The 22,258-nt window shown below is 49.6% G+C and overlaps 1 protein-coding gene and 1 non-coding gene across 5 annotated transcripts in view; both read left to right on the top strand.

Moving 5' to 3' along the window:
• The window catches only part of LARGE1 (LARGE xylosyl- and glucuronyltransferase 1), a 453,793-nt gene that overhangs the window by 162,080 nt on the left and 269,455 nt on the right, over window positions 1–22,258 (top strand). The window lies entirely within an intron of this gene.
• Window positions 3,194–3,331, top strand: LOC112322114 (small nucleolar RNA SNORA76). The gene has a single exon (XR_002976605.1). It is a non-coding gene; the product is annotated as a small nucleolar RNA SNORA76 (small nucleolar RNA).

Here is a 22,258-nt window from a genome sequence, read left to right as displayed (position 1 = left end):
GGCACCTCAAGATTCCATCAGCCTGGCCAAGTGTCGCTGCCTGTAAGGCCCTAGCTCGCCCAGCTGGCCGCTGTGCATGTGGGTCCACTTGATTGGTCTCTGCTTGGTGACCCTGCAGGCACTTCCAGAGCCAAGTACACGCTGACTTCCGCGTTTCTGTCTCTGCCTTTCTCGATGCCCTCAGTGCTGTGGATTTTCAGGGGGGCACTCGTCCCCAGGGTCCGCAGGGTGCTACCAAAATCACAATAGTGACATCAGCCACTTGGGTGTGTGGGTAGCCAGAGGGAGGCAGCTCCATCTGGGAACCAAAAAGAGAAACAAAATCCTCTTCTTTTACTTCTCTAAGACTTTTTTGTATCTTTGCAGGTAGACAAGGCCAAGTAGGGAATTTATAAATCGACACTTTTATTCCTAAAGCAGCTTGATTTAAAAAAAAAAAAGTTCCTTTGATTTCAAAGAACTGAGAGCAGGGAGTGAGTCTGGTCGGGAAGCCAGAGCAGTTGGAGAGAGAAGGGGCGATGGTACTTACGTGCCTGGGGTCCTGCGTGCCTGGAAAATCTTGGTTGTGCACCATGCATGTGGCCGTAAACCCCAGCAAGAGGAATCCCATAACCATTTCCAGCTGGGAGCACCGGGAGACTCACTTTCAAATCACAATGAAAAGAGTGTCTCCGGCAAGCCGAACTTGACTGTGAATTTTGTTATGGGGCCCTTGCATGCTTTTCCCACTCATCTGGGCACTTCCTGCATTTCACTGATGGACATGTAGAAGAGTGAATCCAGCTGCATGTGCCAGTGGGCAGGTGTGGTAGCAGGAGGTCTCGTTTTAGCCACTGGCAGAAGGATGACAAGCAGCAGTCACACCCAGCCAGTGTCAGGACACTGAAGAAGGAAAGCCAGTGTGGCAGCGTGACCTTTTCCCCTTCTCCCTCTCGTTTCTTTATTAGGCATAGCCTCATTCAGCTGGACTTGGTCTCGTGGGCTAGTTCTGGTTATCCTGGAGGTGATAGAGGTCTTACTTGATGATGGAGGTCGTGATTTCTTTTTCAAGCCGCTTTGAACCTGCATTCAGCTTGGGCTGCGAGCTGATGTGGGGGTGAGAGGCTTCTGTGATAGTAGCTGCCTTAGGCCAGGAAAGGGCTGGTCCATAGGGTACCTGCCAAGGAAAAGAATGTTTAAGATCGTAGGTTAGTTGTGCAGTAAATCTTGGGCCCATGTATCTCTTCTCAATTTGCTGAATCATTTCCTTTCTTTAAAGCTATTCAGTCTTTAGTAGAATCTCCCTTGCCTCCTCCAGAGGGGTGTCTGAAACTATATCAAGTTATTTGATCAATAATTTATCAGTCTTTGTGAGGCCGAGACTGACTTGCCCCAGATCACCCACTGAGTTATTGGCAGGGCTGGGACTTGAACCTGAGACTTCTTTCCCAGTCCGATGCTCTTCCCCTTATACTGACCTACTTCCACTGCTTTCTAGGAGTGCTCAACCTTCTTCTCCCGCCTCTGCAGGGCAAAGGGTGACTCTGAGAGGGAGTCTTCATGTTCCTGCCCAGACTCTGATCAGAAAACCCCTGTGAGCCATTGGAGGCATCTGTTGGAGGTGTGTGCTGGGGTGGGGGGGCTGGTCCTTGTCCTTGTCAGCCAGTTTGCTGTGATGGGAGGCAGCCCTCAGAGGAGCATTTGTATGCAGCCATCAGATGGTGCTGAGATAAACGGGCGCTGCTCAAGCCGCACCCAGCCGGCACATCGCAGGGAAGGCACGCCGACATGGAATGCTGATTTTTCCCACCATCTTCTTCAGAAACCTTCCCAGCCTCGAACCTGGTGGTGTTAATGTTAGAGGCAATCTAGCATGGCAATTAAACGCTTAGGTTTGGGAGACAGCCCTGTGTTCAAATCCATTTCTCAGTGGATGCATTTTCCATCATTAATCTGTGGAACTCTCCAGGGAAGTCACTTTTATGAGCGCCATTCCTTTCACCTATAAACTGGGCATATTAATGCCTAGTGCATAGTTTTTAGAGGTAATATGTGAATGTGAAGTACTTTGCACAATGGCGCTCACGTGCTAAGCATTCAGTGGCAGGTAGGCTCTGTCTTCATCGGCGGCGACATCGCCATTAGGATTGCCTCATTGACTTGGGGACACGGGGATGTATATAATAAAGTACTCGGTCCAGAGCCTGGCCCGTGCTTGCCTTTTATAAATGGAGGCTGTTGCAGTAGACTGGGGTAACTCAAAGATCTGAATAATTCAGCCGACGCAACAGAACTGGGAGATTCTGGGACTTAGATTCTTTTCCCTGCCCCGTCTCAAAATAACCACCTTGCCTTGGCCAAGTAGCTTTGCTTACGTGACTTCTCTTTCCTTGTCAGTCCGGGGGACTCACAGAGCATTGCGTGATGCTTACAGGAGATCCTGGAAAGTCTGTGTCCGGTCCATGGCGCTCAGATCTGACTTGTAGGTGACACCTGTGTTGCTCTTTCTGCAGAGGAAACAGTTCGTTGCAGGATCTATAAATTGTGCATCATGCCCTTTAACTCAGTGATTCTATTTTTAGGAGTGTACCGTCCCTGAATATGGACTCCCGAAGAAAAGGGATGGGAGCATAGAGTAAAGCCTGTCTGAGCGCCTCATTGGCTGTGCCGTCGAAAATAGCTCAAAACAAGTGCTGGCCGATGTGGCTCAGTTGGTTGGAGTGTCATTCTATGCACCAGAAGCTCATGGGTTCGATTCCCAGTCAGGGTACATATCCGGGTTGCGGGTTTGATCCCTGGTCAGGGTGCATACGGGAAGCAACCGATAGTCTCTCTCCCTCCTCCCCCCCCCTCCCCCCGCTTCTTCTCTCTCTAAAATCAATAAACTTATCTTTGGGTGAGGATTAAAAATAATAAGTAAGTAAGTAAATAAATAGAATAGAATATCCCAAAATGGAAAACTCTGCAGGTGCCCCCAGTTGTCTGCCGGCTTCAGTGTTTTATCACCACAGTGCCCTCTGTGGCTGTGGGGGCAGTCTCGTGCCTGACTTTCAGTGTGTGGGACGTCCTGTTTGGGGGAGGGAGTTGAGTGATGGTGAAGCCAACACTCCACTGTTTTAACTGAGGCCTCGACAGGGCTAGTGATTTCTGAAATCAGCTCTTCAGTCTGCGGAGCATCCCTGTCTCTGGGTCCCCTGCTTCAGCCACAGCCAAGGCACTGCCTTGGAACCTCTGCAGAGCCTGGCCTGTGGCCTCAGGGGTCTGGTGGCAGTACCAGGGCAAACGCAACTTGTTCAGATCCGGGGCTGCTTAAATGCCACCTAAGCGATTCCTATGGCAGCAAGTGACATTTGCAAAGAGCAGAGCTGGCTGAGCCCCTGAGGAGGAGGTGTTGGGGAGGATGCGATGCACGGAGTGGGTTGGAAGGGCAAGGGCCTGGAGGCTGGCTGGACTTTAATGTCTGAAGGACTCTCTGTGTGCAGACAGAGCCTGTGGGGGAGGTCTGGCTGCATGGGCGATGGCCTGTCTCCTCTGCCTGGGTTTCTCTGATGGACCCTGTGCCTTGCAGCAGCTGTCATTGGGGAATGGGGCTGGGTCACTTGAGACTCCTCCTCTCCCCACCTTAGTACCTAGAGTTCTGCCCAGAAGGGTTCTTCCTCTGAGGACCATTGGGAGTTTTGACAAGGGACTGTTCACAAAGCTTTGGCTCTGAGTGAGCACTCGATAAGTGTTGGTCGCCTGACCCTTCTGGGAAGTGAGGTAGGGTGGGGGTGAGCATTCGAGTGTGGTTCTTCTAGGAATACAGCAACCCCCTGGCCAGGATTTGGGGGGAAAGTCTCCGTTTCCAGTACAGTACAGCCGTTTACACAGACAGAGTTGTGCCTGATGACTGTTCCACAGATACAGGTGGTGCGTGCTTGCAGACATCAGCGTGGAATTTGGAGGGCTGCAAATGGAGCTAATGTACTCCAGCAGGGTTGTCCTTCTTTTCATAAAGTCATTGCAGCCCATGATAAAAGAAACGAGAGTCCATGAAATGGGAAATTAGACATGTGGAAATTCCTAAGATTTAAGATGTAAAAATTTGGTAATTCAGTGCTTTAGAGGGGTCATCTTACTGTATCACCCTTCTGCTTAATATGTATCAGCAGCTGCCCATGATGCGGGTCCAATGGCAACTCGGCCTGGTGTCTAGATCCTTTCAGGATTTGACTGCTGCCTCAGTTAGTTTCATTTTTTCTGACAGTTTTATGTAACATTCTTGAAGATGTACCGCAGACAGAGCATGGGTATGAGTTTCTTGTTGCTGCTGTAACAAATTCCCATGAACTCAGCTGCTCAAAATAATACAGAATTATTCTTTGATACTTTTAGAGGTCAGAAGTCCATTGTCAGTCTCTCGGGGCTGAAGTCAGGGCATCAGCAGGTCTGGTTTCTTCCAGAGGCTCTGAGCACAGAATCCATCTCCTTCCTTTTTTTCAGGCTCTAAGTGGTTGCCTGGATTCCTTGGCTTTTGGCCTCTTCCTTTATCTCCAAAGGGCATCACTTCAATCTCTGCTTCCATCATCACACTGACTTTTCCTCTGATGTTATCTCTTCCTGCCTCATCTCTTAAAGGGTCTTATGATTATACTGGGCTCAGCCAGATAGTCCAATATAGCCTCCCCATCTCAAGGTCCTCAGTCATACCTACAAAGTCTCTTTTGCCCTTAATAGAACAGTCACAAATCCCAGGATTTAGCACATGAACATTTTTGGGAAGCCATTAATCAGCCTACCCCAGTTTTGTACCTAACATTCTCCCTGCCTGGGACACAGTTTTCTGCCTTCTTTGCCAGCCTAATTCCTATTCACCCTTCAGACCTTAGTCTTGGGGTCTTCTCTGGAAGAAGACTTCCTTGGACCTCCTCTCTCTCCCACCCTGTTGTTCTGGGTAATGTTCCTCTCCTCCGGCTTTGTTAACAGCACATGCTACATTGTGATTATAGCTGTATTTGTTGGCCTGTCCCAGTGGTCACCTTCTTGTCCCTGCCATGCAGACCCATGGCTGCACATCATAGCACTGGTTGATGGATGCCTGGGAAAAGGGGGTCCAGCGCAGGAACCGTGCTGCTCACCCTCCATGGAGACATCCCGAGGAGAAGCCCTTGCTCCTGATTTCCATGCAGCCTGTTGGCCTGGAATTGCATTTCCTCCTGCGAACTGAAGTCCTTCGGGCTTCGGCGTGTCAGGTTCTATGTTTCCCTGTCCCCTCAGCTGTCTTAATTCCCTCTTTGTTGTGCTGTAATAGATTAGCCTAAGTGAAAGCGAATAGACAATTTCCTATTAACATTTATATTGCTTTTTCTTTCTATTTCTTGGCGAGGCTCTGAAGACTGGGACTGCTGCGGAAAACATTTTTTCATCTAAATAATGTCCCAGTTGGGGACTGGATTCCGGCTTTTCACTGGGCTGTGGAGAAGAGTGGGCGTGGTGGACTCCTGAGCCCAGGAAAAGTTAAGGCACAGAATTCAATCCAGAAACTGCAAGTCAGATTCAGTAAATGCCAACTGAGCACCTGCTGTGTGTATGCCCCTTGCTGGGTCTCGGTGTATGATCTCGCATTTATTAAGTGGCTATTATGTGCCAAGCATTCTTGCAGGTGCTTTAATTTTACTACTTCCTTGACTTCTTAGAACTGCCCTGTGAAATGTAGTTCCCATGACTATTCAGGTTTTGCAGAAAAAAGAAACTGAGGCAGAGAGTGGTTGCTTAACATGTCCATGGGAGCAAGAGACACGGGCTCCAGAGCCTGCTGCTGTACCACCTTGCTGATGGGGGAGGTCCAGCCCCTGCCCCCCAGATGCTTCTCATGGTCCAGAGGTGGCATCTGAACTGGCCTGCACTGAAGGGCAATTGGGAGACCCACAGGTGTCAGAGGGTTTGAAGGGTGTTCCAAGAAGAGGGAAATTGTTGAGCTTACAAATGTCTTGGGATCTCGATGGAATGCCAACTCTAACTCATAAACCTGGGCTGGGCCTGAGGGTCTGCTTTTGTGACAAGCTCCCAAGTGAGGTGGACATGGTCAGTAGCTGGGCCCCCCGTTGCGCAGTGAGGGTGTAGAGGGGGGAAGGAGGCACTATGGGGGGTGTGAGTGGAGATACTGGGAATGATGCCCTAGTTTGCTGTCAGCCTAAAGGGTCAGATGGATCTATGATTATGTTCTCGAGAAGAATGGAAGCAGATGGAGAGGAAAATGTGGGGAGTGGAAGCAAGGGAGGAGGAGGAACTGGACTTCTGCAGATTCAAAGGAGGCCAATGGGAATGAGTGGTGTTCAGTTACTATTAGGTTCAGCAGCATGTGGCTTAAAGCAGAAGGCAATTTGTCTCTCATCCCAAGAAGTCGGGATGTTGGCAGTGTGGGGCGTTGTCATGGTGACCCTACGGTGTCTCAATTCCCCAGAATTCTGTCTTTTCTGCTCTGCCGCGCTCAGCTCTCCGCCGGGGCACCTCAGTGTCCAACATGGCGCTAGAGGGTCAGCGTCCTCATTGTGGCCCTGCAGCCAAGAAGAAGCAGGAAGCCCAGCCAAGCTTGGCTGCCATGGAGGCTGTGAGGTCTTGCCTTTTCTCCGGCTGCTTTGCTCCCCTAAATGTAACCGGGGTTGTGTTCCTAAGCAGAAAAGGGAAAATGGCTATGAGGCGGCAAGTTGGCGGTCCTCGTGACAAGTTGAATTCATGATGAAAACTTAAAAGAGGCGGGGTGTTGAATTTATCAGGTTCTTAGAGTACCTGGGGGAAAGTCCCTTGTGCTGATAGGGCTCTGAAAATACTTGTGCCTTTGCTTGTCCTGGTTCCGTAGTGTGAGTGTCTCTCTTCTCTGTCATAGAAAGCCTGTCCAAATCCTTCTTGCCCTACAAAAGCCAGCTCGATGGCGACTTCCTCCGAGCAGCCCACCAGGACTCTTGAGACAGAAACAGTCCTCCGTTCCCTGAATGGAGCATGGTATTGGCGCCTCTGTCTGCCCTCATTTTCTTCTGTTTGTATGTTATTTAGTAATTCACACATGTCGTCCTCTTCAGATTGTGGGTTGACATTTGGTCCCTGGGACAGTACCTGGTACAGGCTGAATTTCCAGGACATTTTCATTAAACTTCAGTGAGTGGTTGAAATGAGAGGGCCAGCTGATGGTGTCTGGGGCAGGTGTTTTCTGGAGTGCATCGGAATCAGCTGGAGGGCTTCTTCCAGCAACTCCCCTTCCTCCACTGTCTGATTTGGCGGGGCGGGCCGGAGTGGGGGAAGCTAAGAATGTGCATTTCTAACAAGATCCCAGGTGACAGTGACACTGCTGGTCCCCAGGCAACCCTTCCAGAGGTCACCATCCTTGAGAAACACACAGGTTTGTGTTTCTCTTTTCTGGGGGACCTGAAAGCAGACATGGGAACTAAGTGCAGGGAAAGGAAGTCAGTGGATGAACCAGGAGAGAAATGTCTGGGGTAAAGGGTGCTTTGGAGTCTTGTTCCTAATTTTTGTTTTCAAATGAATTCTGGTTTTACCTCATCTTAGATACTGCCGACTGTAACATGTACCCTTATTTAATATAAAGCCAAGAAATTACAAAAGGCTTTTAATTAAGCGTGGCACAATGCTTTCTTATCCCTTTGAATCTTTTATATTTACTGTAATGACCCTCTTAGACCTAATTAGATGGGTCGGGTTTCCTCCTATTCTGCTATGCTTACATACGAAGGAAAATATCGGCAAATACATTGGTTTGGGTATTCCTAAAGCTTTGTCATGTTGCGTCTCAGTCTTCCGAATCCCTTCTCGACTCCGTCATTGACATCTGTTTTTCCGCATTGCGTCACCCTTCACACTATTGTGAGCCTCAGGTTTCTTACAAGAACCCTGCAAGAAGGCACTTAAGAGTACTTTGCAGCTCTGTGGAGCTAGTTCCTCTTTCGAGAATGTTGCTAACACATCTGATTCCCCTGGTTCCTCTTTTGAGAAAGTTGCTAACACATCTGATTCCCAGTGTTCTCCTGCCCCTTCCCACACCATTTGGTTCATAGGGTTAAAAGAGCGACCCCTGCTGTTGTCTCCCAGAGTTTCATGGGAGACACGGACGCCCATTCTGCAAGTTCCTGAGTGGGTTAGCGGTGACAGCCAGGGGCCACTGCTGGGTGGGCCTCAGTTACTGCTGGAGCCTTCTGGGTTTTAGACACATTGGAATGTGAAAAAGTTTATCTCAGCCTTGATATGCACTATTAAAAAATGTACAGCATGTGCCCGGCATGTGTTTTCTCTGTTGTGGCTTTTCATATAACCACTCTGTTAATATTTACGACGGTCGTCCAAGGGTGGCACTGTGACCTCCGTCTTACAGGTGAGGACCTTGGGGTTCCCATGCGGGCAGGCAGACATTCACTCCTCAAATATTAACTGAGTTCCTATTGCATGCAGGCCACCATTCCAGGCCCCGGGAATACTGAAGTGGAACAATCCCTCCGCCCCCCGAGGGGGATAGTCAGTGAGGAAATAGATACATAAGACTGAATTGTGTAAGTGCTTTGGGAAGAAGTAGTAGTCCAGGAATTCTGGCTGTTAGGGAGGGCTTTTCGAGTAGACCCTACAGTAAAGTGAGGGTGTACTCCATACAGTTATCAAAAGGGTGCTGGTTCCAACCAGAGAGAATCGCAAGTGCAAAGGACCTGTGGCAGGAACATGCAGTCTTATTTAAGGAACAGCCAGTCTGGGCAGTTTTTACCTCCAATACGTGTGACACCATACGTGTGGGTTTTATTCCCCCTATACTAGTTCTCCAGCTGTCTGGGTACCACCTGCATAGCCTACAATGTAATTCAGTTCTGTCACTAACTTCCCAGAGTTCATACAGATCCCATAGGTTAAGGGCTCAGTCTCATAAGACTGCCCCCATTTCAGACTCTAGTCACAAGGCCCAGGTTGCAGTCTGTACTTTTGACTGTCTAAATTCAGATGGTTCTCAGAACCTCACAAACCCCTCCTCTGGAACTCAGGGAAGTGCTTTACCTACTACACTGGTTTATTATAAAGGATGCAACTCTGAGACAGCCAATGGAAGAGATGCGTAGGGCAAGGTACAGATGGGCGGGGGTTAGGCACGCACCCCCTCCATCTAGGCTGCCTACCCAGGACCTTGATGCATTCACCAACCTGTAAGCTGTCTGAGCCCCCCTCATCTAGGGGCTTTTACAGAGGTCCCATTATGAAGGCGTGACTGATCACATCACTGACCATTCGTCCTTAGCTCAGTCTCCAGCCCCTCTCCCCTCCCTGGAGGCTGGGGGTGGGGTGGGGCTGAAAGCTCCAACCCTCTAATCATGCCTTGGTCTTTCTGGTGATCAGTTCCCATCCTGCAGCTGTCTAGGAGTCCCCAGCCGCAGTCATCTCTTTAGCATACACACGACACTGTAATCATTCCAGAGATACCAAGGGTCCAGGGGGCTGAGCGCCAGACACTGGGGACGAAAACCAAACGTGTCCATCATGGCGAAGACTGCAGTTGGGCTGGAGCCGTGGAAGCTCAAAAAAGATTCAGTAAATGCCCGGAGCTGGGAGGCAGCTGAGCTGAAATCTCCAGATCTTTGGGTTCCAGGTCCGGTTTTGTCCATAGGCAGGTATGAGAAGCCACCGCAGATGACACGCTTCTCTGTTTACCAGAGTGAGTTTAATCTTTTAAGAAACAGATGTCTCGATTAATTCAGCTCCAGTGGCAGCTCCACAGCAGAAAAACATGCCCATCGCTGTCACCGCAGTGCTGCTGAGCAAGTAAGTAGCCACTGTCTGGTTCCTGGGCAGCGGTGCAGCCGGCCCAGGTCAACAGACTTGCACGTGTGTCGAAATGGGCAGAGGAAATGACACTGAAATACAAACATTTTATTTCCAGTGCATGGTCTTAAAATAGGATGTGGGACTTCCAACTTCTCTTTCTTTGAAGAACATTGTTGAGAGGGAGGCTCTGGCAGCACAGGGTAGAAGAAAGAACAGATCTAGGTTTTGATCCCAGCTCTGCTGATAATTAGCCGCGGGACTCCATCTGTCAGAGTTCTGGTACAGACAAGAGAACCCATGAATTTAAACACAAAAGGACTCGGCCGTTATTAGGTGCCTTGTGGAATTCTAGGAGAAGCTAGAGAGGCGGGATTTAAGCTGAGCTGCAAGTTGCTGTTCTCTGAGCCACGCGAAACCAGACCACCAAGGAGACTCTGGTTAATAAGCCACTGGGACAGCCCCTCCCAGAAGGACCATACTGTGCTGGCGCCTACTCAGCAGGGCGGGCGCCGTATGTGATACTCATTAAGTTTGGGGCTGGACTTGGGGATCTAAAGACAGGTGCCTCGCTCAGGCTCCCAAAGAAGAAGAGAGGCAGCAGAAGAGGTGGTCCACCTCCTGATGTCCCCACTCTCATCTCAGCAGGTGTGTGGGCTCAGTGAGAACTTTCACAGTAGGTGTCCTGGATATGAAGGCATTTGGAAAATGTCTCGTGTGGCTCTCCATGTACGCAGGAGGAATATTAAAACAAGCCCGTTGGAAATGGGAGAGGGTAAGGGGATGCCGAGGTTTCTGCTTGTCACTCGGGTTGCTGTGATGTTGTTCAAAGGTTGGCCCCAGTAGATTTTGGTAAGTGATGCAGGTATAGTGCAGTATTAAGAGCAACCACTCAAAAAGCCATGTACAGAGATACCCTAAAAAAACCACTATCAGTGAATCAAATAGAATTCTAAAAAAAAAAAGGAATTCTAAAAAATGTTCAAGGACCCCCATAGGAAGGCAGGAAAAACCCCAGTGCGATGCCAGCACAAACCCACCAGAAGGGCTAAGATGAAAAAGACTAACAGCACCGGGTGCCGGCACAGTCTGGCGCAGCGGCAGCTCTCGCACATTCTGGGTGTGAGAGGGCTTGTCCACTTCGCAGAGGTCTGACAGTTCCTTATAAAACTAAACAGACACCTGTTCTCTGACCCTTCAGTTCCAATTGTCGTCATTGCCCAAACCGAACACAGTCTCAGTGTTCATCCACAAGAGAGTGGCTAGCAAGGAAAATAGAGACAGACTCATAGATGGAGAGCAGGCGGACAGCTCTGGGCAGCAACGGGGGTGGGTGGAGGGGTTGAGGAAAAAAGAACGAAAGACTCATGGACACGGACAACAGTGGGGTGATCGCAGCAGGAGGAGGCTGGAAGAAGTTGTGGGGGGATGAATGGTCATGGAAAAACCTACAGTGAAGAAGAGAGTGGCTAAACGAGTCGGGATGTGTTAATTCCGTGGTGCATCGCTCACTGAGCAATGAAAAGAAGTGATGGGTGCGTGCTCCGACGTGATCAGTCACAGAGATGCTGCGCTGTGAAAGGCTCGCCCCAAAGCGTGTAGTATACCTGTGATTCCTACCAGTGAAGCCTGGGGACAGGAAGAACCAATAGGTCATGGAATAAATCAGAAAAATGGTAGCCCGGGGAGGCTGGCTTCGAGGGGTTCTGAGTGAATCACATCATCACCGCAGGATGTTCTGCATCTTGAAAGGCGTTTGGGTTATACAGGAGATCCTTGAATAATGTTGTCTTATTCAACGTTGTTTTGTTATAACACCGATGAGGTTAAGGAGATTGATTCCCGGTCAGGGCTACTGTGTGTGTGGTGTTTGCACGTTTTGCGTGTCTCTACTTGGGTGTCCCCAGGGCCTCGGGGTTCCTCCCACATCCCAAAGATGTGCATTTTAGGTGAATTGATGTGTCTCGGTTGTCGCAGTCTGAGTGAGTGTGTGTGTGAGAGAGAGAGAGTCCCTGAAATGGGAAGGCATCCTGTCCACGGTTCGGTCCCACCTGGTGCCCTGAGCTTCTGGGAGAGGCTATGGCCGCTCATGACGCTGAACTGGGATAAGCATGTTGGAAAATAATTATCTTACTTGTTTGTATTAATCTTTCTTAAATGTATGTATAGCTCGCATTTATTTCAATGCTTAATATTGAAAAGTATTTTGGATCTTTAGAAATTTGGTGGTTTTTTGTGACCAGAAATAGGTTGTAGAAACTTAACTCTTGTTTCTACTAATTAGCCTGTGGTGAAATTGGTTTCATTATACGTCGTTTCCCTTAAAGTCCCAGTGTCCAAGAACCTGTGGACCATGTTAAGTGAGGACGTACTGTACAGGTGTGTGCATTTGTCAAATCCTGCAGCGGCCTGTGCGTTTTATTGCACGCGCACCTTTTACCTCAGAGGAAAAAAAGGCGTACTTCACCAAACCCCAGTCAATGCCGTACATTCTGAAGTGCCTAGAGAATAGCGTGCTGATGACAAGCTTGCTGTTTTGAAATACGTTAAGAAAAAGATGGTTTGATGGAAGGATAGGAGGATAGGTAGATAGGATAAAGCAAGTAAGGATAATGGTAGAAAGTAGGTGTAGGGATATTTGTTCCCTGCAAAGTTCTTTCACCTTTATGGTATGTTTGAAACTTTTTTAAAAGAAAGTATCGGCAAAAATTTAAAATATGTTAGCAGATATGTGGTCCCTTCCTCTCCTGCATCAGGCAGCCAATGGTTGTTAAGAGAGTTACTCCAGGTATCTGGCTGCTGCTTTATGAGACAAGATGCTTTTTGCTGAACTGACTAGAGAGCCCAAGGAATCAGGTCACCGTAATACCTGGGTTTGGGGTACAGTCTGGGTGGAGTACCCATGCACAGCAGCTGCTTGGTTACTCTAATTCTCTTACTCTATCATGATAGTCCCAAGCTCTGATTTCTTTAATGTCCCCATCCCTGTCCCTCCACCCAAAGTTAGTGCCAGCCCTGCAAAGACAACAATGAGGCATTTCTGAGTAAGGTTAAGTGCAGACTTTTATAGTTGAACCAGACCTAGGGGACCACTTAATCCTCTTTCTTTGTGTGTGCGTGCACGCACGTGTGTGTATGAGTTTAGCCAAGTCAATTTGGTCATGCATAAAGCTTAGCTGGTTTCGTAGGTACCAGCAGCAGCCCAAAGGTTTCTCGTGCAAGAGGGTTAAGCTTCCCACTACAGCTTCATAACATTCCTTAGTCAGTAGTTACCAAGTGATTCAAACAGCCTTAAAAATATCCCAATCATGTCTCTGTCTCCTGTCCTTTCTGATGCTCTGGCCACCACCTTGCAGGCTCAGGAGAGACACACATGGCAGTATCACAGGGACCTTGCTGCTACCCTGGTGGCTGGCGTCAGGCGAGCAGAGGTCTTTTCAAACGGGGACAGGAAACAAGCTAGCTTGGGGATCCGCCCCCCTCAGGCACCATCACTAGAGATGGTGGTTCCAGTCTCTCCAGATTTGCAGCCTCTTTATAAAAAGGTGGACAGGTGGACAGTGTCTGTGAAATATTGTAGCCCGTCCACCTCCCCTGAAAGCTTTGCCTCACCCACGAAAGCTCTTTTCTAACATTCTAGACGCCATCGGACAAGCCGCCATGTCACTGAGAAAACACCATCCGAAAATTCTCTAGGTCAATATACGGGTAACACACGCCCAACGGCCAGGTCCCGGGTGGGGGTTTTCTCAGCAGAATGCCTCTGTTTGTCCAGTGGCCACAAAGCATGCGTGCCGTAAAATCCGCCATCTCGGTCGTTTCTGACTGTCCACCTCTGTGGCGTTAAGTTCATTCACCGTGTTGTGTAATCGTCACCTCCTTCCACTTCCGGAAGTGTTTCATCGCCTCAGATCGAAGCTCTGCACCCATTAACTGGTAACTCCCCACGTTGCCCTCCCCCAGCTCCTGTTCGCTTCGGTTCTTCTGCTGTTTCTATGAATTTGCCCGTTCTCGGCACTTCACATATATGGCATCATATGATATTTGTCCTTCTGTGTCTGGTTTATTGACATGGCATAACATCTTGTTAAGGTCATTCATGTTGTGGCATGTGTCAAAATTTCCTCTCTGTGGATGCTGAACAATGCGTCACCGTACGCCTTCCCACATGAGGTCTCTCCATTCGTCTGTCGGTGAACATTTCTGCCTTTGTATCCTTTGGCGATGGTTGGTAAAGGCTGCTGCCTCTTGTTTTATTTATTTATTTTTTTGTTTGTTTTTTTGCCCAAACTTCATAGAATATACATATCTCAATAGCACATTTGTGGGATGACATCAACTTAAGGGAAATTTATATTATTTATATTTCAAAAATCAATGTAATACTTTTAACAAAATAATGTATCGTGATCAGTGCTAAGTTACCAGATACAGTAGATAGAAAGTCAGAATGAAGTACAGAAATTCTGAGAAGCCCCCAGGCCTTCCCAAGGTGGGCGGGAGGGGTGGCTGAGAGAGGCACACTTTTGCACGCACAACTGTTTGCCAACAGCTGCGTGAACAGCTTCCTGATCAGGGAGCAGCGCGTTAAATATGTCACATCCTAACGAGAGCATTTGTCACTTCTGTACAGGTGTTTTGTGTCTATGATGTCTTTGTTTCATTTTCAGAAATTGATTGGGAGGAGGCAGTTGGCTTAACATGGAACGCATTATAAAGTTTTAATTATAATTTTAATGATAAATTTTCCTGTTTAAAAAATCATGAGAAATTGGCTCTGTGTTCACTTTTTGGCACAGAGCATTGTGTTTTCAGGAATGAATTGTTGAAGTCACAAGGGAGATGCTCGCCTTCCAAGGCGTACTGCAATACTGTGACACTTCTCATTCGGAAGAGAGGGTGAAAAGAAGATGAAATATGGGCACAGAGGAAAGGAAGAGACCTGCTCTCCCCAGCGTTCGTGGAGCTGCCTAGACAAGAGCAGGGCTCACCCCTCCCAGGCCGGGGCTCTTCCTGGTGCCTTAGGGGTCTCCCCTTGTCTACATGTCAGAACCGTTGAAGGGACTGGCCCGGAGAGTAGGAGGAAGCTAATTGTTGACAAAAGTCTTGGCCTTTACAAGTGTTCGTTAGACATTAGCTGTGACGGACCAGGCCACGCTGGGAAACTTAGGGGAGGTTAATGGGGCTTAGCCAGTTTTGATGTCCAAGTCCGTATGGAGATGTATGGATGTGAGCTGAGAGGCCTGTCTTTTGCTTGCCTGCTGACTCGCCTCCTCTGGGCCTGTGAAGAGCTGGTTTCCCATCTCGGGCTCTCAAGCCTTCTTACTGTGCAGTCAGTTACTGCTGGTGGGAGATGAGTCCACTGGTGCTGCCGCATCCAGTACTCTGCCATGCACATTCTGTCGGTGATCAGTGTCGTGTCCTTGGCTTGTAGCATTAGGGTGACAACAGAGCAATTTTCAGTCCCCGCCTTCCTCCCATCTTTTAGAAAAGGGTGAAACCAGTCTCCCTGACCAGCACCCTCTCCTCCTCCTCCCTCCCTCGATATGTCAATCGGATTAACATTTTGCAGTGTGGCTGCCTCCACATCTGCTTTCTGCGCGGAGCTGGACTTGGGAAAGCAATGGCACAGGACGTCTGTGTGCACGTGTGTGCACGTGTGTGCGCGCACATGTGTGCAGGTGGTGGGAGGTCTCTCTATTGATTTTGGTTCAGCGATCTCCGAAGCAAATTTTCTCTGCTCTCAAGCCAAACTGTTGGGGCTCCACACTCAGCCTGGGCATTCCCGAGACTGGGGCTCTGGAGCCTGCGCCTCACTGGCTCTAATGCACGTCCTAGAACTCAGAAGGGACTGTTCTGCTTGTTGAGGAAGTTCCAAGGTGTAGGGTCCACGTGAGCCCTTGTTTTCTGCGGCAGCAGTATCTCTGTGGTGCTGGATGAGTCCAGGAGAAAGTGGGATGGATAGATGGATGGACAGATGGATGGACGGATGCCATATAGGAGGACCAGCCAGATGGGTCTGGGGGGAGGTGGGAGTGTGGGACCCCCATGTAGTCATGGCCTTGCTGGCTAGAGGGACTTAATGCCAGGTGACCTCCAACTTGATTGTCTTTGTCAAGAAGGTCTCAGGAGTTCTTTGTCTACTCCTTTGGTCTCATTGCCTCCTCACTGACTCCCCTCTTGCCGAAAGGGAAAAGGTGCTCCTCCCTCTTTCCTCCCTCTTTCCTCCTCTTTTTCCACACTTCTTCCCTCCTTTCTCTCCCCCATGGTCTCCATGGAAGAGGAGCGTGCAGTGTGTCTGAATTCTGCCCCCTGTGGATCGCTGGGTGTGTGGACTTGGGTGGCAGTGTTTTCAGGGGTTGACTGGGGATGGAGATACCTATGTCTGGGGCTGTTGAGGGGACTGGGCAACAGTAGCGATCACTAAAATAAATATTTGTAGCACTTACATTATATGGCACTTACTGGTTCTACATGCCTACCCTCAGTCCTCAGGGCCACCCACGAGGCAAGACTATTGTCATCAACTTACAGATGAGGAAACTGAGGCCTAGAGAGACCAACCAACTTGCCGAAAGTCACTTTGCTGTTACAGGGTGAAGCCGGTGTTTGCACCCAGCCTGCCTGGCTCCACCTTGACAAGGTTACCCATGGAAGCATCTAGCACGTGGGGGAAATGAGGGGCTGACATTACTGAGCGTCTGTGGTAACGTTCTTTAACGTGCATTGTGAAAGATGTGCATTGCGAGTGTTTAAAAGATTACTTACTCATATCATTTTTCTCTTCACTTTAATTGTCCTCTTTTTCTGGCTTTTCTTCCCTTTACTGTATTTTCCCGTACCGTATTATACCGTGTACATTGTGCACCCATGTTTTTGGCCCAGACTTTCAGGGGGGAAAAAAAATCTTTCATTTTAACTTTTAATTCAATTATTTTATTTATTTATATATTTATATTTAGAAACAAAACCTGTTATCCTATTCCAGGGCATCATTTTGCATACAGATATCATTATTGCTTTCTAGACTTATATGTTAACACATACGCATAAATGAAAGAATTAAAAGCATTTATATAGATACAGAATTAGTGTTACCCATGTACAATGCACCGCCTTATTTTTTCTCAAAATTTGGGCAAAATGTGCATCGTACCCGGCAAAATAACCGGTAATATATACTCCTTTTCTCTCCCTTCCTCCCTCTCTCTCCCTCTCTCTCTCTCTCCCTCTCCCTCTCCCTCTCTCCCCTGACTCCCTCTCCCCTCTCGGGGATTTGGCCCAGTCCTGCTTTGTCTTTCTTTTGGTCTTTTTCTACTTTTTGGACTCCCCCAGTACGTACCCCCTTCTACAGCCCCATTGCCTTTTTGTTTCCCTAAATCTCTCTTCCCAGCCCTCTGCTCGTGCTGTCTCTGTCTCATCTTTCTGCTTTTATGTCTTGCTACTTGCCAAACCAAATCCCAAAACCCCAGCGAGAATCCACCACCCCCTTACACACAGCCTCCGGAATCGTGCTAGGCAGGGCCTCCTGCCTCAGGCCAGGCACCCCGGGAGGCGGAGTGCGCCCGGAGGCGTCCATCAGAAGTGCTCTGTATTCCCTCGCGCTACGGGAACCGCACTGCGGGTGGAGTGATCTGCCGCAGGAGTGTGGCTGAGGGTTTAATCTCCCCCGAAGTCGGGAAAGTTCGGAGATGGAGTTTTTGCATTCCTTAAAACTTAGACACACACTCTTTCTCTCTCTCACGCTCACACGCACTCTAAGGCAGTAAATTTGTCAGCCCATACAGTAACACACAGTTCTAAATATGGACATGGTAGGAAGAGAGATGGTTACTGTGGGAACCGTAACTTTTAATTTACTGGCTTGGAGCTCTAAACCAGGGCTTGGTGCTTAATGTAGTGTTTTTACATTTGGATATGTGCTCAGGAAAGGCATAAAACCTTGCAAAAGCTAGGGCCAGTGTTGGGGGAAATCACCGAAGGGGGGAGATAAAAATGAGGGCAGAGGAATGAGGCGGATTAATATGCCCTTAAGCATCAGAAGGGAAGTGGATAAAGCCTGAGGTGCCCAGCTGGTCAGCATGGAAGGCTTACTGACCAGCAAAGCCACGTCCATCAGCGGGCAGATGAGAAGAACAAGGTCCAGACAGGAAGGCGAGAAGGTGGCTGGGAAGGTTCGGGCTGAGGAAGCACTGCTTTGGGAGCCAGCCGCCTGTGTTCGGAGCCATGCAAAGTGCACGGGATTTGAATTCCCAAAATCTGAGTTTAAAGCAGGGAGTACAGGCTCTGCCTCCAGTGTGCCAGGCACTGTCCGCAGCGCCAGGCAGGACCCACTCATTCGGGCTTCAGCATACCGAGGTGAGGCGAGTACTCTTCCTGTGGCTGCTGCGTAGGAGGATCTCGTGGTGGAGAGGGGTCGGGCCAGGATTTCTTCAGGCGGCCTGACTCTGGAGTCCCTATGTTTAAGTGGCTACCTTTTGCCACAGTGAATCCTGACTTTGTTCCTTACTAGCTGTGTTATCTGGGTAAGGGATCTAACCTTTCTGAGCATTGGCTTCCTCCCCAGTACAATGAAGACAAGAAGACCACCTCCCCTGTGTGATTGTGCTGCAGCTTAGGAGGGGACCAACCTATGACGTTCTGTGTAGGCCTGTGTTGTCGTCTACCATCGAGACAGAAGCAGTGTGAGGGCCCTTGTTCCAGGAGAGGTAGGACAAGAGTCAGTATTGGGTATTTGTTCTGTTTAGGTGGGCCCGTGTTTGCATCGGGCCCACCTGACCAATAAACGTCGTCCTCCCTCCCTCCTCCTCCTCCCATCCTGCCACACGTGTAACTGAGACCGCAGCACCTGCTGCTGCCGCTGGGGGTCTTTGGACCCGGTGCAGCTTCTGGTGTGGCTGCCGTGAGCAGAGTGGAATGGGATACCTCCTCAAACATTCCATTCAACAGATATTTATTTGGCACCTACTATGTGCCACTCATGGTATCAGCTCTGGGGATGCATTTATATCCTTATGAGGACTAAGATAACTGTTGTTCTCATAAAACTTCCCTTTCAAGGAAGGGCACTGGATCAGAAGTAAATTCTGTCAGCTGGCAATAAAAAAAAAAAAAAATAGGCAAGGTAAAGACACGGAGCCTGAGGGGCTGGGTGGAGCGTGGAGTTTGGGAACAGGGAGGGTCCTTCGAAGATGCCGTGTAGGAGCAGAGGCCTGAATGCAGCGAGGGGACAGAGCCAAGCAGAGGTCTACAGGAAGAGTGTTCCAGTTGGAGAAGCTACGAGGGTAGCTGTGCTAAGGCCGGACAGGAGGCGGCCGGCAGGAAGCGAGGAGAGCAGAGTGCGGCCAGTACCAGTGCTGTGGTCCCCAGATGCTGGCAAGAAGATAGGTTTTCATCGTAAGTGCAGCAGGAAGCCACCGACACATGGTTGCTGGGTACGAAATGCAGGACGGCCAGTTAAATTGGAATTGCGGATAAACCTTGGATAATTGTTTAGTTTGCACACAGCTGGGCATTCTGCATTTTCATTTGCTAAGCCTGGTAACTCTACATTAGTGGGCTCAGGGCAGAGGCCTGCTGTGTGGAGACAGTGTTGGCTGGAAGGAATTTGGCAGTCAGGGGACCAGGAAAGAGGCTTTTTAAACCCAAGACAGAGGTGGGAGTGGTCCAGGCATGATGGTCCCAGTGGAGGTGCTGAGAGATGTTCAGATTCAGCGTATGTTGTGCCGCCCCTGGGACTTGGTGATGGGTTGGATATGGCAGGGGAGGGGGGTGGGGAGTCAGGCAGGGCTGGTCCTAAGGCCAAGCTCATGAGAGGAGCTGCACAGCCTGGTGCACTGTAGACCAAGTAGCCTGCCGCATACCTGAGCTCTTGGTGGGTTAAAGATTCAGGTGCCCACAGGAAGGGGGGCAGTTTGCATATTTTGCCACATTTGGTTTTATACTCAGCATATTTACCTGCACTTGGTATGGTCATATGGGTCCACAGATGCCATCACAGATCAGTGCGTCATCTTCTGAGCGCTTGTCCTGTGCCGGGTCCTCTGAAGATTGCATCCCACGCCATCTCCAGCATGATTCTTGCACAACCAGGCAGGGTTGAGCCAGGATCGTCTCCTTCCCGCAGCAGAGGAAATTGAGGCTGGGAATGCAGCGTGCGTGCTCTTTGCTGTCTTGGTGTCAGGGTTAGTCCTCTGCTCCCTACACAGCGCGGTGGGCTTGCAAGCACCAGACCCACAGTGGCCCTCAGCGGGGACGTTGTTCACGTGAGGGACATCTTCCAAAGCTGTCCTAATCTGAAGTGACAGAATTAGAACCCGGTTCTGGTCCCACGACTTCATGCGGGGAATAAAATCCACCTGGGGGCTTGAGAAAAATGCACATTCCTGAGCCATGTGCCCGGGATTCCGGTTCAGTCAGACCAGGCATGTGGGCCAGGAACACGCGTTCAGACAGACTTCCCCGTTGATTCGGATGCCGTTATTCCTGTGCGTGCCTTGGGAAGCCTTAATTGTGCCAAACAGAAAACCCGTGTTACCTCAGTTGCCCTCACAGGGCAGGCTGGTTTCCATACTCTCGGTACCGGGGATGCAAGTGTGAATGCTACTGGATGGTATGTGTTAGTCACCCTCCTATTTCCGTGAATCTCCACCAGCTTTAATGGATGCGTCCGGGAAGGTCTGCATCTGCTTTCAGGGTTTCTGGCAGAATCATTCTGGGTTTCTGTTGCATACTGATGCCCCCACCCGCCCCCTGCATTGGCTCAGCACCTCCCCTGGGACCGAGTGTTTCCAGGCCCCCATCCCTCTGCCTTAGCCCTTCTTCTCATCTCCAGGGCCTGCGCCAGCCACCCCTACACCCTTCCCCCAGCCAGGGGCTCTCACCCCTCTCCCTGTGTGCACATTTGAAGGAAGGGTTTAGCTGGGCTATGTTTTGGTCACATGCTCATGCCAAGGGGAGTTTCTGCTGTGAGGAGCTTGGAGACGTTGTCAGTTCCACCCCGGGCACCCGGATGTCCTCAGATGAAGGTGACAGGGAGCCTCAGCAGATGTCCTCTGGCAACTTGAGGAAGTGAAGGGAAAAGTTCGGAGCCTTGGCTGAAAAACTGGAGAGGCTGGGGGAGAAGGGGAAGGATAGGGCTTTGGGAAGCTAAATGGACTAGAGCAGCATCCTGGGGCGGAGGTGGATTTGGGGGTACAAGGAAGAGAGGGTAGCTTTATGTAATGAGTTCTCTGATGCTTTGCTACACTAACTACACGTTAGCTGGCTTGGCAACCATATTTCTTCATCCCTGGCTGTGCTAATGAGGGACTTATTATATACACAGTGACCCCCGCAACAACGAGCTAGGTCCTGGGGTTCCCTCGTTCCTCATGGGGTTCTGTGCAGCCATTAACTGTCCCTAAATGGGCTCCACCTTTGCTCATGGGCAGCACTGCACAGGAATCAATGAAACACCAGATTGCTGCTTAAAGGAAAAGCCTTCCAGGGGTCCTCTACAGATTCTTCTCCTGCACCGGTCTTGGTTCTTGAGGGCAGCTTGCGCCCTGTAGGTGCCAGGGACATGAAGGATGTAAAACCTGTGGGTCGCCCGGGCTAGTGTCTAGATCTCTGTGCTCTTATTTGCCTCCATAATTGTGTCATGGTTCTTGTATGTTCTGTGTAAGTCTGCCGTCCTTTTTGTGGCGGGGACTTGGGCAGAGGAGGGGACGGATGCCCCGAGAGAGGTGACGTACGACACTCCTCCCCCCAACACACTGCACATCCACCAGCTGTCCCACCCACGATGATTTCTGATGCTGCTGACTTAGGGCAAGCGCATTTGGTATTCAATCTTGCTTCATGTTTTATTAAAGAGTTTCTCACTGTAAAACTGTTATGTTAGTATCTGAGAATGGTTTACTCTCCGCACCTCCCCGCCGTCTTGGCTTGCAGGCAAAGGACAGCCTTCAAGCAAGAGCGGTCTTGCTGCTATTACGACTATTGCTAGTAATGCAGAGAGGCTGCATGTCCTAGAACAGCGATTTTTTTAACCCATGCGCCGCAAGAACTTTTAAAACTTGCAATACCTGACTGAGTCGGGGCACTGACCTCTTTTCCCTTAGATTGTCAAATACAAAAATGACCCCAGCCAATACAATAGCCGCCCGCTGTAAATGAATCAATATTATACTGATTTTTTTTTTTTGGTCAGGTTGGCCAAAACTGTAATGTGTTTTCTGGTGTGCCGCAGAATTTCAGTGATGAGCGTATGTGTGTGGTGCGATGGAAAAGGTTGAAAACTTCTGTCCCAGACTGGGTTGGGACTTTTCTGCTGAGACCCCTCAGTTCCAGCTGGTGCTTCTGGAGCCGTGCTTGGGCCTCTTTGCAAGGTCCGCAGAGAGGGGGCCCCCCGCAAGCCTGCCTGGAAGGGAGGCAGGCAGGCAGGCCTGGGAGCTGGGTCTGGTATCTTCTCCAGCACTTAGTAGGTGTGTGACTTTGGTACCTTGCCTAA

This window comes from Desmodus rotundus, chromosome 3 (genome assembly GCF_022682495.2).
Source record: "Desmodus rotundus isolate HL8 chromosome 3, HLdesRot8A.1, whole genome shotgun sequence".
NCBI lineage: Eukaryota > Metazoa > Chordata > Mammalia > Chiroptera > Phyllostomidae > Desmodus > Desmodus rotundus.
This window is presented reverse-complemented; position numbering and strand designations above follow the sequence as displayed.